The sequence below is a fragment of the Nycticebus coucang genome, chromosome 18 (assembly GCF_027406575.1).
Source record: "Nycticebus coucang isolate mNycCou1 chromosome 18, mNycCou1.pri, whole genome shotgun sequence".
NCBI classification, from domain to species: domain Eukaryota; kingdom Metazoa; phylum Chordata; class Mammalia; order Primates; family Lorisidae; genus Nycticebus; species Nycticebus coucang.
The window spans coordinates 37,226,836-37,240,758 of record NC_069797.1 but is presented as its reverse complement, the minus strand read 5'-3'; positions in this window follow the sequence as shown (position 1 = coordinate 37,240,758).

Sequence of the window (13,923 nt, the reverse complement as noted above, 5' to 3'; positions counted from 1 at the left end):
TTCGGGGGTGGTTTGTTATGCCTCAACAGCTAACCAAAGCACACACCAAAAAGCAAACAATAATTCCTTCATGTCACCAAATGCCTCATCGGTGTTGAAACTTCTTTCATTGTCTCATAGACTTTTTTCTTTTGCACTTTGCTTGTTATTACTGGGATCCAATGAGACCTATATATTTTGATTGATTGATAAATCTCTTAACTCTCCTTTAACCTACAGTTTCTACTTCCAATCTTTTTTTTTAATTCTTCCTTTCTGGATCCTTTGTCCTGTAGATTTTTCCACAATTGGATTTTGCTGAATGCTATGGTGCCATGTGTAATGGTTGCTTTGTCCCTAAATTTCCTCCTGTAAATGGGCAGTTAGATAAATCTGGAAGCTTGATCAGATTAAGGCTTGATTTATTTCCGCTGAGGCCCCTATGTGGGTGGTGTTGTACTCTTCCATAAGGAGGTATCAAGTCTAGCTGTTTTTCTCAGATCTACTGATCCATTAATAGTTACAAAATGATACAGCAGGTATTCATCCTTCATTAATCCTTTATTTGTTATCTCTTATTATTTATTTATCAGTACTGTAATATGTCAATATAAATTTCTTCTCGCAAAGGATCCGATCACCCAGTGGCATCATTGACATAGGAAAGGCAGGAGAAATGTTTGATTCTTTCCTTTTGCTTTCCAGTTTTTAAAATAACGAGTTGGTTCCCTAGCATCTTCCAGAGATTATCAACAAGGTTGATTGTATTTTTTGAATATCATAATAGACTCATAAATTTAAAAATTTTGATGTGCTTTAATACAGGGTAATTATCATCCTTATTAATGCTTAAATTACACCACCTTCAACTAGTGGGAGCCTATTCAAATTGACGCCCTTGACATTTTGACACAAACTTGGTAATCTTTGATCATGTTTAATAGTTTCTTCATCTCTGGCTTGAAGATATTCTGGCTTTTTTGGTATTTTCCTGTCCTGTCCTGGTTTTAGAATTAGCCTTTCTCCCAAGAATACTTCTTTTCTTTTGATATCATTATATATATGGCATTTCATAGGTTACCTATGATAGACAAAGCTTTGATGGGCATTTTTCATTAGATCAGAAAGGCCAAATATTTTGTAAGAGATCAAGTTACTTGGCACAGAGACGTGGTTTTCCCAGAAATAAATTTGGAAAATTCTATCAGGAAAGAGCCTCTCCTTCCCATGTTTGCAAAAAACAATGGCCAACAGAGATGACACTTCTTGGTGAACCACTGTTTTCCATGAGGAAGAAGAAATCCTTCCTTTGTAAGCACAGTAGCCCAAGAAAGTGTGATTTCTGCACCCATGGATTTTATGTGCTGGAGATCTAGAGATGGGGAGTATTTGGTCTCAGCCCTGTTGGGACCCTTGGGGCTAAGTCCTAGAACATGCAGGATCTCTCTGGGGAGGCTGAGCTGCCCTCTGAGGAGCAGAGATGCCTGGGAGTCCCACGGCCTCTAGGTCAGACTCCTCTTTCTATTACTAACACCTGGGCAATTAGCTTTTCTCTTCTGAGGAATGGCAATAACCCAACTACTTCCAAACACATTTTGAGGATGAAATGAGATGATTGCATGGAGACAGCAACAACTTGGCTGCTCAGCTTGGTCTATTTTCCTCCGCTTTTTCCATCCTTGCTGTGAACTCTATAGCTTTCACACTTTTTCCATTTGGTTCCTCACCTAAATTAAAGTACCAGACATGTCCAAAGGTTCTGTCACTGCTTTCAGGGGACCAAGGTGGGGTAATAGGAAAAAGGCAGTGTGAAACCTTCATCTAGAGCCTCTGGGATCCCAAAGCTGGTCCCCAGACTCACACAGCCCCGTGTGAGGTTTAACAGGGTCTGGTATCTGTTTCTTCTGGGGGTATAGTCTGGTTTGGGTTTCTTCTGTCCTCCTACCCTAAATGATGTCGAATTTGATAATGCCAGCATAAAAACAAAAGACAAAAATTTTTTTTTAGAGATGAGTGTCTCATGTTGCATAGGCTGGATTTGAACTCTTGGGTTCAAGGGATCCTCCTGCCCCAGCTTCTTGAGTAGCTGGAGTTACAGGTACACCTCATCACACCCAGCTGTGCAATAATAATTATAGGTAATGTTGACTTAGCTCTTTGTATGCGCCAGGCTCTGTTCTGAGTGATATATACATGTTTCTGTTTGTCCGAGCTACTATCATCTCCCTTCTAGATCAGGTAACTGGGCTCCCTGACTTTGTCCTTACTGCCCTATTATCTCTTCACATACCACTTCCCAAAGGCTTTCAATGACTTTTATCTCATTCAGAATAAGAGACAATGTACCAGCAATGGACGCCTCCAAGCCTCCATCATCCAGCCTCTCGCTGTTTCTCTGCTGTCATTTTTCCCTTTCCCTCCTCTATAGCAGCACTCAGGGATTCCTGCCTTACAGTCTGCCCAGGCTGTTCCATCTGCGTGGATCAACACCCTCCCTACCCTATTCTCTCACTTTCTTCAGGTCTTTTCTCCTCGGGGAGGCCTACCTGATCACTCTGTATGTAAGCGTGCCCTCCCCATCCTGTCAACTTTTAGTCCCGTTTCTTCATAGTATTTCTACCACCTCCCATATTATATATTTGCTTCTTTGTTATTATTTATCTTTTCTCCCTACAAACGCCACAAAACTAGGAATGTTTATCTGTATACCAAGCACAAATGACAGCGGCAGGTACATAATAGAGAATCAATAAATATGTGTTGAGTGAATGAATAGATATCCACTCACATAATAATCACAACAGGTATGACTATTTTTTCCAGTTTTTTTAAGTAGAGGAAGAAGCCAAGGCTAAGCTGCAACCCACCTTAACCAGCAATTTTCTCAAGATAACACAGCAAGGATGGGAAGAGATGGGGTTGGCTGATCAGATCAGAAAATGGGTCTGAGACTTCATAGGCCAAGCCCTCTTTCCTTCCTTCCTGTCCACCATGGTATTTTACAGGGATTCCCACATCCCCCAGGCATTCTGCCATGAGCCCAGGTCTGCCCTGGACTTCAGGCCAGCCAGAGCAGGAGGAAATCCGAGGCCTCCCCATCCTCCTTGCTGAGCAGCCAGCTCCATGTGCACCACCTCCCTGCTGCTGCAAGCCTGCTCAGGCTGTCCCAGCAGAAGGATCCTCCACCTCTGCAGACTCCCCTGCTCCAGAGCGCACCAAACAGAAGATGTAAGAAGGTAACGGGGAGAAGAGGCAACCTGGCTAATGTCTTCACTCCTCCTGAAAGAGTTCCCATCTCCGTCCCCGAGATCTGAGATGCCCAGGGATGGAGGCGAGAGGAATCTGAAGCAGAACCATTTGGGTCCATGTGACATGGCCACTAAAATGGCCACATGAACATTCTTTTTGACTTTGTGTCTTCAGTTTCAAAAATTTATTTTTAGATTTACGCCCAGCAAGGTAGGGTACAGTTCTGTGGGTTTTCGACAAACGCGTAATGTCACACGTCCACCACGCTGATACAGGATATTTCTGACGCCCCCCCCCCAATTCTCTTGTCATCTCCCTTTTCCCCAGGCCTCTCCCTAGGAATCACTGAGGTCTCACCCAGCCCTACAGTGTTTCTTTTTCCAGAAAGTCATTCGTATGAAGTGGAAACATGAAAGCTTTGTGGGTCAGGATTCTTCCACTTAGTAAAATGCACCCGAGATTCACCCAAGATGTGGTTGCACGTATCGGTTCTTTGTTTCTATTTAGCGCTGAGTAGTTTTCCATCATGTAGATGTACTGTAGTTTGTTTATCCAGGTCCCCATGGAAGGGCACTGTTTCCAGTTTTGTCAATTATGAATAAAGTTACTATAAACACCCATGTGCAGATTTTTGTGAACATAAATTTTTGTGGGAGGCCAAGGTGGGTGGATTGCTTGAGCTCAGAAGTTTAAGAACATTCGCCAGGTATTGTGGTGGGCACCTGTAGTCCCAGCTGCTAGGGAGTCTGAGGCAGGTGAATCACCTGAACCCCGAGTTGGAGGTTGCTGTGAGCCAAGAGGCCACCACACTATGCCAAGGGCAGAGTGAGACACTGTCTCAAAAAAACAAAACAAACAAACAAAAAAAACCATATATTTTCATTTTCTTTGTTACAGGCCCAGGTGTAACATACTGAACTCTGTAGTTAACTTATGGTAACTTATATGTTCTAGTAACTGTAAGCTATATTGCTTATGCCCCAGTAGTACGCTTAGCTATGTTATAAGAAACCACCAAATTATTTTCCAGAATGACTGTACATTTTGTTTTCCTAACAGCCATGTTCAAGAGTTCCAATCCTCACCAGTACTTCATATTGTCAGTTAACACATTTGTAAAGCTGTTCTAGTGGGTTCATCGTGGCCTAGGACAAGTGACATGGAGCATCTTATCTACGCGCCCATACCAAATACCCCTATATCAAAATGCTCTTTGATTTGTGTTAAGTTGTCATGTATCCCCACAACTTTGCTCCCTTGCCTGAGGGATCAGGGGGAAAACATTGTTTTAAGGTTGCTCTGTCAAGGGCCTTTGCCAAGCAGTGGGGGGTGGTGGTTGTCTAGAAGTAAGAACCACAGAAGAGTTGTATTCTATTTTTAGTGCCTAAGAAAATTCTTCAAGACTATCCAGTCTAATCCAATTCCTCGCTTCCTATAAATAAAAAAGTCTCCTCTCTAGACTTCTTCCTGAAAGAAGAGAGGAGAAGATTTTGCTCAACATCCCACAATGAGAGGGTTGCTGAATTAGATCAAGACCTTAGATTGAACTTCACTTCTGAAGGTCCCAAGCTCTGTCTGCCATAGACCTTAGATGTTGTGTAAGGTGCTAAGGACTTACATGTGTCCTAATCCCGGAAAAGTTTTGAGGAGAAACAGAAACTTCTATCTTCTCTTCCTCAAATTCTGAGGACATGTGTATATACATGTGTTTCTCAGTTGCTGAAAATACTGGAGGAAATGGAGAAAAATGATGAAGTTAGTTAAGCAAAGCTTCCCAGAGGAAAGAGCCCTGGGGTCTGGTTTAGAAGGGAAGAATCAAGGCCACGTGTTGGTCACTGTGGCCATGGGGGACAGCTCCATTTCCTATGGGCCTGTGTGTAACAGGTGGGCTCACAGTACACGGGACCATGATCATTTTCCTTGTGTATACTGTGGCAATATACACAAGCAACTGTAAGGCTCAAAGTGAGTTTTTGCATGGTACATTTTTGCAGTGACTTTTGAGCTGTAGCGTAACCCTGAATCTTCTTCATCTTATCTCCTGGGCCTCCGGAGGAGAGCACCTAGGTGACCCCCACCTCAACCCAACTTACAGTTGCCAGAGCTTAAATCCAGTGAGCAGTGAGTTTCTTGGATTTGCTTCTAGTTGAAATCAATATTTGCTGAGAAGAATGCATCTTAATTTCAGCGGCCAGTTCTCGGGGCGAGAATTGCTCTAAAACAAACCTCCAAACCCACAGACTTAATGCGTCCTAGTTCAGTTGTTTAGTAAATCTTTCTGTACAGAGAAAAATCCATTAGCTGTCAGGGGCAGGGATGGGGGTGGGAAGTGGAAAAAGTGGAATGAGGCCTCTGCAGCAGAGATGGGGACTTAGACCCCATAGGGACCCATGTGAGTCTTTAGCCAGGGCCCCAGGCTCAGCCTGGGACTTCCCCAGATTGCTGCTACATGGGAGGCACCACCAGCATATCACTGACAGAATGAATGGAAAATGGAATGAGACCCCTTCCCCAGTGCCTGCCTGGGGAAGTGTTTTCTAATTGCCAACTGTCCCGTTCTAAATCTACAAGGAGGCGATTGATTTTCTTTTCAGCAGGGCTGGGGGAAAGCAATCATTTACCCCAGAACATGGGCTTTAATGAATCCGTGAGATGTATGAGGTCACCCTGATTACATCTTCCCCTGACAGCCTGGGATGGCTTTGCAGCTCTCAGAGGACTTACTGAATCCGGAGGTTTTCAGAATCCAGTTCCTTCCCCGGCTCTCCTCACTCTGCTGACTCAGGCTGTGTTTCAGGGCTTTTCACCTGGAAGGCAGGAGGCTTGGGTTTAGGCAAGGAGAGCCACTGGAGACAGCTGTGGGCTCTGGAGTCACAGTGACCTGATCGGAGTCCAGCTATATCACTTTCTACCTGTGTAGCTCTGGGTCGCAGATTTAACCTCTCTGAGCCTATTTGCTCATGAATACCTATGAGGGCAGAGTTGTTAACAGGATTTAAGATCACATATTTAAAGTAGCCACCATATAGTCGGTGAGCAAGATAAAGTAAAAGTGATTGCCACTTCAGCACCTCAGTTTATCCTCTCTGTATAATGGGTAGAATTAATTTAGTTTCACAATGAAGAGAGGAAAGGAGGGGGGAAGGATAAACCTACTATGGCATGGAAACCAGCAAGAAATGGGACTATGGAGGTCCTTCCCTGGTAAAATGCTAGAGATTAGAAGCAAACTCAATAGACAGGAGCAATATCTACAAGAAATGGTGGGAAAGCACACTCCTCCGAATTGGAATCTTGGACTAATGGCTCCAAATTAGGATCTCATGTGTTTAGCTTATATCTTAATTTTACAGCTGGGATGAGCAACACTCAGGGTTGGACAGAAACTTGCCTGGGGTCACAGTATGCTGGTGATGGTGCAGTCTCTAATTCAGGGCTACAGACTGCAGGCTCCCACCCCTTTCTCCTTTTGGTTCCCACCTTTGCAAGCTGAGGTGGTATTGATGAAGGGGGAGGAGGGAGCAGGGAGGGAGAGGTATTTTTACCTTGAATTATTTTTATTAAATGTCACAACGGCTTCGCAGCACTTGGGATCTGAGTAGACAAATCAATGAAAATAATTACAGCGAACATCCTGCCTTCCCACTTCCCTCCTCCTTCCACTCCCACAGCTCCCTTGGATTTGCAGAGAGGTTCGCTAACTCAGCCTTGCACTTGAGCCCTGGGGGCAGTGAGGGCAACGGGCGCCTCCAATGTCTGCCTTCCCTTTACTTTGTTTGCAGGCGGCTCTGCAGGACTCTAGGCTGGGATCCTGGAGATGGAAGCAGCAGCGGCAGCAGCAGCGATAACAGGAAAAATGAGCCAGAGGCCAGAGAAAGACAAGCAGCTCCTACAGGGCCTCCCATACTGGGAGGAAGGCTTTTATTCTCACAGCCCATTTGTGGCTTAGAAATAAACCTTCTAATGTGCCTTATATTTCAGTTAGGTAAAAGCCACATGGATGAAGTCTTTAGAGCTACCCATCACCCACCCATCACCCACCCATCATCCTCCCATCACCCACCCACCCATCACCCATCATCTACCCATCACCTACCAATCACCCGTCCTCCACCCATCATCCACCCATCACCCACCCATCATCCTCCCATCACCCACCCACCCATCACCCATCATCTACCCATCACCTACCCATCACCCGTCCTCCACCCATCACCCACCCATCACCCACAAATCACCCACCCATTACCCACCTATCACCCACACATCACCCTCGCATCACCCACCCATCATCCACTCATCACCCACCCATCACCCACCAATCACCCACCCATCACCCACCAATCACCCACCCATCACCGACCCATCATCCACCCATCACCCACCCATCACCCACCAATCACCCACCCATTACCCACCTATCACCCACACATCACCCTCCCATCACCCACCCGTCATCCACCCATCACCCACCCATCACCCACCAATCACCCACCCATCACCCACCCATCACCCACCCATCATCCCCCATCATCCACCCATCACCCACCCATCACCCACCCATCACCCACCCATCATCCCCCATCATCCACCCATCACCCACCCACCACCCACCTATCACCCACCATCTACCCATCACCCACCCGTCAAACATCACCCATCATTATCCACCCATCACCCACCCATCACCACCCATTATCCACCCATCATCCACCCATCACCACCCATCATCCACCCATCATCCACCCATCACCACCCATCATCCACCCATCATCCACCCATCAACACCCATCATCCACCCATCACCACCCATCACCTACCCACCACCCACCCTTCACCCACCATCCACCCATCACCCATCACCACCCATCACACAGCCATCATCCACCCATCACCCACCCATCATCCACCCATCACTACCCATAATCCACCCATCACCACCCATCATCCACCCATTACCCACCCATCATCCACCCATCACCACCCATCATCCACCCATCACCACCCATCATCCACCCATCACCCATCACCCACCCATCACCCATCCACCCACCCATCCATCCAGTGACCACTTACTGAGAATCTATAGAAAATGGCATTATAGTGGTGAGGGTCTTAGATTCCTGATTCAGATTCTCACTCTGCTCTTTCAGAGTTAGTGTGTATCCTGGATGTCTTCCATCTGCTCTCCAGTTGCACCCTGCAGCCTGTTCCAGGAGGCTGTTTGGACTTCATGGATGGGCTTCTTGCCTTCTTGTTTCTAGCTGGGTTTGTCCCATGGGGAGCACCAGCAGGAGATGGGAAGGAGAAAGGAGAAATAAGTTGGGGGATTTAATTCTCCATCTTCCTCCCTGAGGAGTTCCTAAGCTAAAGGCCATGGCTGCTGACAGGTGGCCCTGCCCACATAGCCCCTCTATCCTTGTGTTATGGGAATCTCCCCTTTAAGTAGAGCCATCTGTAGTCACCTGCCACCAGATACTTCCATATCCCTGTGGTTTCCTTATGTCTTGTCCATGCCTTTGCAAATAAACCCTTCATTAAACTTTCCCCATCGGCTTCCTGCTGAGACCTTGACTGATATACTGGGTGACCCTGAGTACACTATTTCGCCTCTCAATTTCTTCTCCATGGGTGAAATGGCAAAGGACATCTGCTTTGATGGAGATGATGGTGAGGCACAGGGAGGTTAGGTGATGTGTCCGAGTTTGCTTAGCCGGATGAGGGGTGGAGCAGAGATGTGAAACCTGAGATGACTAGGCTGCCACCAGCCTCCTTGCTGTTTGCTGGGATCTGTGGCCCCAGGTGGTGGCCCTGGGTATTTTGTGTCTGGCAACAGAGAATCATGCTGATGGGCTCAATGCCTCTCCAGCCTCTCAGGACCCTCCTGGCCAGAGTGGCCTTGGCACCTTGGACTCATCACTCAGGCGGGGGCTTGAGGTGCTGTGACAGGGAGGCAGTTAGCATTGTCTTTCCTGCTGCTGCAACCGAGCCTGTGAGAGGCCGAGCTGTCAATTCCACTCAATAGCGGCATCCGAGAAAAGGATGCCCTGGTGTTGGCTGATGTTGTCAAGGAAGTACTTGTCAAATTTCCTTCTTGACTGAGCAGATGGTAACGTAGAAGGAAGGGGGGAGTTGGTATTTGTTGCACAATCTCCAAGTACCAGGCACTTTACAAAAGAATTCTCTCATTTAATCTCCCAGCAACACGTGAGGTAAGAATTTTCATGCCTGTGTCACAGGTGGGAAACTGAAGCATAGGAAGGGTTAACATGCAAAGTACACAGCTAGTAAGGGTTGGGATAGGTGAGGCAAGGCCTGGAGCCTGTTCCGTCTGCCTGCAGAGCCTTTACTCCTCCCACATCACTAGGATAAACAGAAGCAAGTGATCTGTTTTATTTGTTCAGCAATTTATACTTCTTTTTGCCTCTCCAGGATCTTGGCCCATCAAACACACATTTCCTCTCTCCCCCATCTTCGGGCTTGTTGTTTTCCTTGGCTTCTGCTTCTCAGTATCCGAGTGTATTTAGGCCTCTTGTGTCCTTGAGGTGTGAGCTTCCTCTGCCCATCAATTTTCTTTCTCTTCCTTGCTCTGCTCCACTCACCTCCCAGTCCTTCCTCACCTATGTGAGTCAGGCTTCTGTCCCCATCAAGCCCTGTCCAGCAAAAAAGGCCACTTGAGATTTCCTAGTTGCTGACTTCAGGGGGAGCCATCTAGTGCTCACCTTCTTCAGCTTCATTCATTCATTTGACAAATGCTGGAGAGTTCCTGTTAATACCATGTGCCAGGTTTGATGCTAGGTACTGGAGATAAAGCCCTGAACAAAACAGAATCCAAGCCTCACTGTCCCAGAGCTCACATCCAAGTGGATGGGGGCGACAGATCATCCACAATGACACAAACAATGTGTTCATGGCAGCCGATGCTATGGGGAGAATGCAGAGCAGAAGGATGAAGACAGAGCGGTGGAGAGGCACGATGCTTAGGTGATAGTGTGAAGTCTCTCCACAAAGGGGAGATTTGATCTGAGAACTGAAGCAAAATGAGGGAGGGAAGGAGACATGATGTGGGGGTAGAGGGTTCCAGGAGAGGAAATCGGAAGTGCAAAGGCCCTGTAGTGGTGGCCACTGGGTGAGCTCAAGGACTAGCAGGGAGGCTGGTGTTTACAGAAGGAAGTGAGTCGGGGGCTTGAGATGGAGTTGGAATTAACAGGGACCTGGTCACATAGCCTTGCACGCTGGAGTGAAAACCTTGGCTGTTACTCTGATCGAGATGGGGAGGACTGAAAGGAGGGGATCAGAGAAAAGGTGGTCTGACTTATGTTTAAAAGGTTCCTTCTGGCTGCTGTGCAGAGAATAGACTAAAGGGGACCAGGCTGTGACCAGGCCCCTCTGCCACATTTGTCACTTGGGGTCATCTGATCTTTCCAACAGCTTTGGTCCTCTTACCTGATTGTCTGTCCCCCTGGCCAGTGCTTCTTGGTCATTGCTTTTTTTGTTATTGTTAAATCATAACTGTGTACATTAATGTATTTATGGGGTACAATGTGCTGATTTTATATACAGTTTGGAATGCTTACATCAAACTGGTTAACATAGTCTTCACCTCACTTAATTATTTGTTGTGTTAAGATTCTATTCTTAGTAGATTTGACATATGCCCTTGCATTGTGCACCAGTTACCCTCCCTCCAGCCAGCTTCCCCCCTTCCTTCTCCTCCCCTCCCCTCCCTCTTCTCTTCTCTCCTTCATTTTGGGGTATAGTTGTGTTTTATCATTCATATGAAAGTGTGGGTAATTATATATTGGTTTCATAATAGTACTGAGTTTACGTGAATGGAGCTGGAACACACTCTTCTTAGTAAAGTAACTCAAGAATGGAAGTAAAAGTATCCTTGGTCTTTGGTGAGAGCTCCTCCTGGCCATGGAGGAGTCCCTTGGCTCTGTCCTTGGTCCTGACGGCTCTCAACTACTCCAACAAGGACTCACACTCCTCAGCCACGACCAGCTGAACCCATGTGACTCTGGAATCCCAATGCCCGGCCCAGGCAGTGCTTCTGGGCTCCAGTTGTGTTTACCCAGTTGTCTTCTTAACTCTGCCACACCTCAAGCATTCCAGGACCCAAATGTGCCCATAACTGCAATTTCTCTTTTGCTTCTCCCAATTCTGCCCCTTTCCCCATGTTCTCTGGCTCTGGGTGGTCCTCCGCTTTTTCCAGTTCTACATGATGGACTCCTGGTCTTCATCTTATGTGGCTGTGTGCGTCTGCTCTTCCCAAGACCTGAGCTCTCCCAGGCTAACTCCGCCCTCTCCATCTCCACCTCCACAGCTTCATTTCAAGCCTGCGTCATCCCTTATGTGGCTCGCCAAAGCCACTTCCTAGAGCTCCATAACATATTTGCAGAGTCTGCAATCTCTCCCTCCCCCAAACTCATCTTTCTTCTCCTCATTTTCCAGGGGCTTGGTTTCCAACATACATCGGCTACAAGAGTTTCCTGTCAAAATTCTCTAGCAGACTCCAGTTTATTTCCAGATATTAACTCCTATTTCCAGCTTCATCCCTCATGTCCACTTTAAAGCATTTCTAGATCCAGCAAATTCTCACAGTTCCCCAGACTCCTCAGTGGCTTTGTTTATGTGACTTTTCTGCCCTGGGACTTCTTCCCTGTTTCGGCTTCATAAAAATCTCCTTTCCTACCCGATCTCACTCAAAGACCACATCTCTTAACAGACCTTCTTCAGACTTCCGGGTAGAATTATGAGCTGCCTCCTCCTTAAGTCTGTAACCCTCTGTTCTTATCTTTATCTTATTTATTAAACCTCCATTTGTGCCAGACATTGTGCTGTGATGTGTTTTCATAATTCTGGTCCTCAAAACAACTCTCCCCATTTTTCAGGTGAGACAACTGAGGTGTAGAGGTATTAAGTAATTTTCCCCTTTCACCCAAGGGGCAGACATTGGAACCCAGGAGTTCAGGATCCAGAGCCTCTTTGCCAGACAGCTTTCCTCACCTCCTTTGGTAGGGCAGTGTTGGCATCTGTTCTTAGGTTTCTTCCCCCACTATATTCCTCAAAAGCAAGGGCTGTAGAGAAAACTCTATCCCCACCGCCTAGCACGGTGCTTGGCACATCATAGGAACTTACCTAGTGTCTGTTGAGTGAATATGCCAACACGTGCACGTGTAAGGGAAATAAAACTGCCTTCCCTGTTCATTGTAACCCCACGGAACCCTCACAGCAACCTTAAAAATGGTCATTAACATCTTCCTTTCACAGCCGAGGAATCTGAGGCTTGGAAGCATGAAAGCAAGTCCTGCATCAGTAAGAGAAAAAGCCGGAGTCACAGCTTCCCTTTTTCTTCAGATATGAGAAATCCAACACTCCAGGGCTTCAGAGCTGGGCCACGACAGTTCCAGGAGCAATTCGCCAAGAAACAAGAAGTTCCCCAAGAGAATGAAGTAATGTTTCCAGAGCTAATAAAGCCAAGGTTCTTACTGCATTCTCCTGGGGAGAGAGACTAAGAGCACAGCTGCCGTCCTCATTGGCTCCAGGTGACCGGAGAGCCCAAAGTCAGTCCTGCCAGGGGGGTTAACTCTCCCCCTACGAACATCCTGTGGGCACTGGCAGTGTGCATGGTGCTGTGCGGGGCCTGGCCATGTGGATGAGTTAAAACCACTGGCTGGTTGTTACATCATGGGAAATGAACTCTTCAAAATAAAAAAAACAAGGAAAAATATGCCATTGCAAGCAGAGAGAGAGAGAGGGAGGGGACCTTTGTGGATGCATATTAAGTCTATCTGACACTGTGTGTAATATATTTTCAATGCCAGGCAACTTGTTAGCTTCCTAATATGTGTATTCTGGGATGTTTGCAAATATGTTACAGTGCTCAGCAAACAGCTCCACAAGCATTCTGAAGAGACTGCTCCCATTTTAAGTTGATGTTCTCTGTGGTGTTTAAATTTCCATCTCCCCTTGTTCACCTTGGCCTAGTGGCTCCTAGAGCAACTCTTCTCACCATCATCCTGTTTTTGCTGTCACCGAGGGACAGTGTGAACAGCTCCCTGTGGAGGATGCACGCCCTCAGGCTGCCTTAACATCCTGGAGCACCCAGGCTAAAGAGTCCTCTCTCAAGCATTGGGTCCTATGGCCCACTTTACAGCAGGGAAAATTGAGGTCTGCAGAGAGAGTGAAAGTGCATGAAATCACTGGTGCCAGTTAATGCAGAGGGGAGCTCCACCCAGACCAGCCACCGCATTCCAGGACGCTCTCCCTGGTGCTCAGAGCCTGGGGAAGAGGAGTCATCAGTTTCTGCAGAGACCAGACCAGAAGTCAGGGGAGGAAGGTGGAGACAGCAGCCTTCTCTCAGGGCTCTGGGCAGATGAGATGCCCATCCTTGTCTCCACTCTGCACTGGGTACAGGCGCAGGCACCAGGCATAGTGGGGTTGGAAGCCCACTGGGGCAAATGCCACCCTGACCTCCCCCTCTCTGCCTTGCTTCCGTGTCCTTTGGCCAAAGAGACAGGGCCCAGGGAACTCACCCAGAGCAAAGGAAATCCCCACTCAACTTGGTTTTCATAATCTGCCTGCAGATCTTGGCTGGTTAACCTGGTGGGTCATTTTAATTTTCCAGAATCTTTTCAGCTTCCCTTGGATCCTTAATCAGATAAAGGGGTCTGTGTGTGTGTGTGTGTGTGT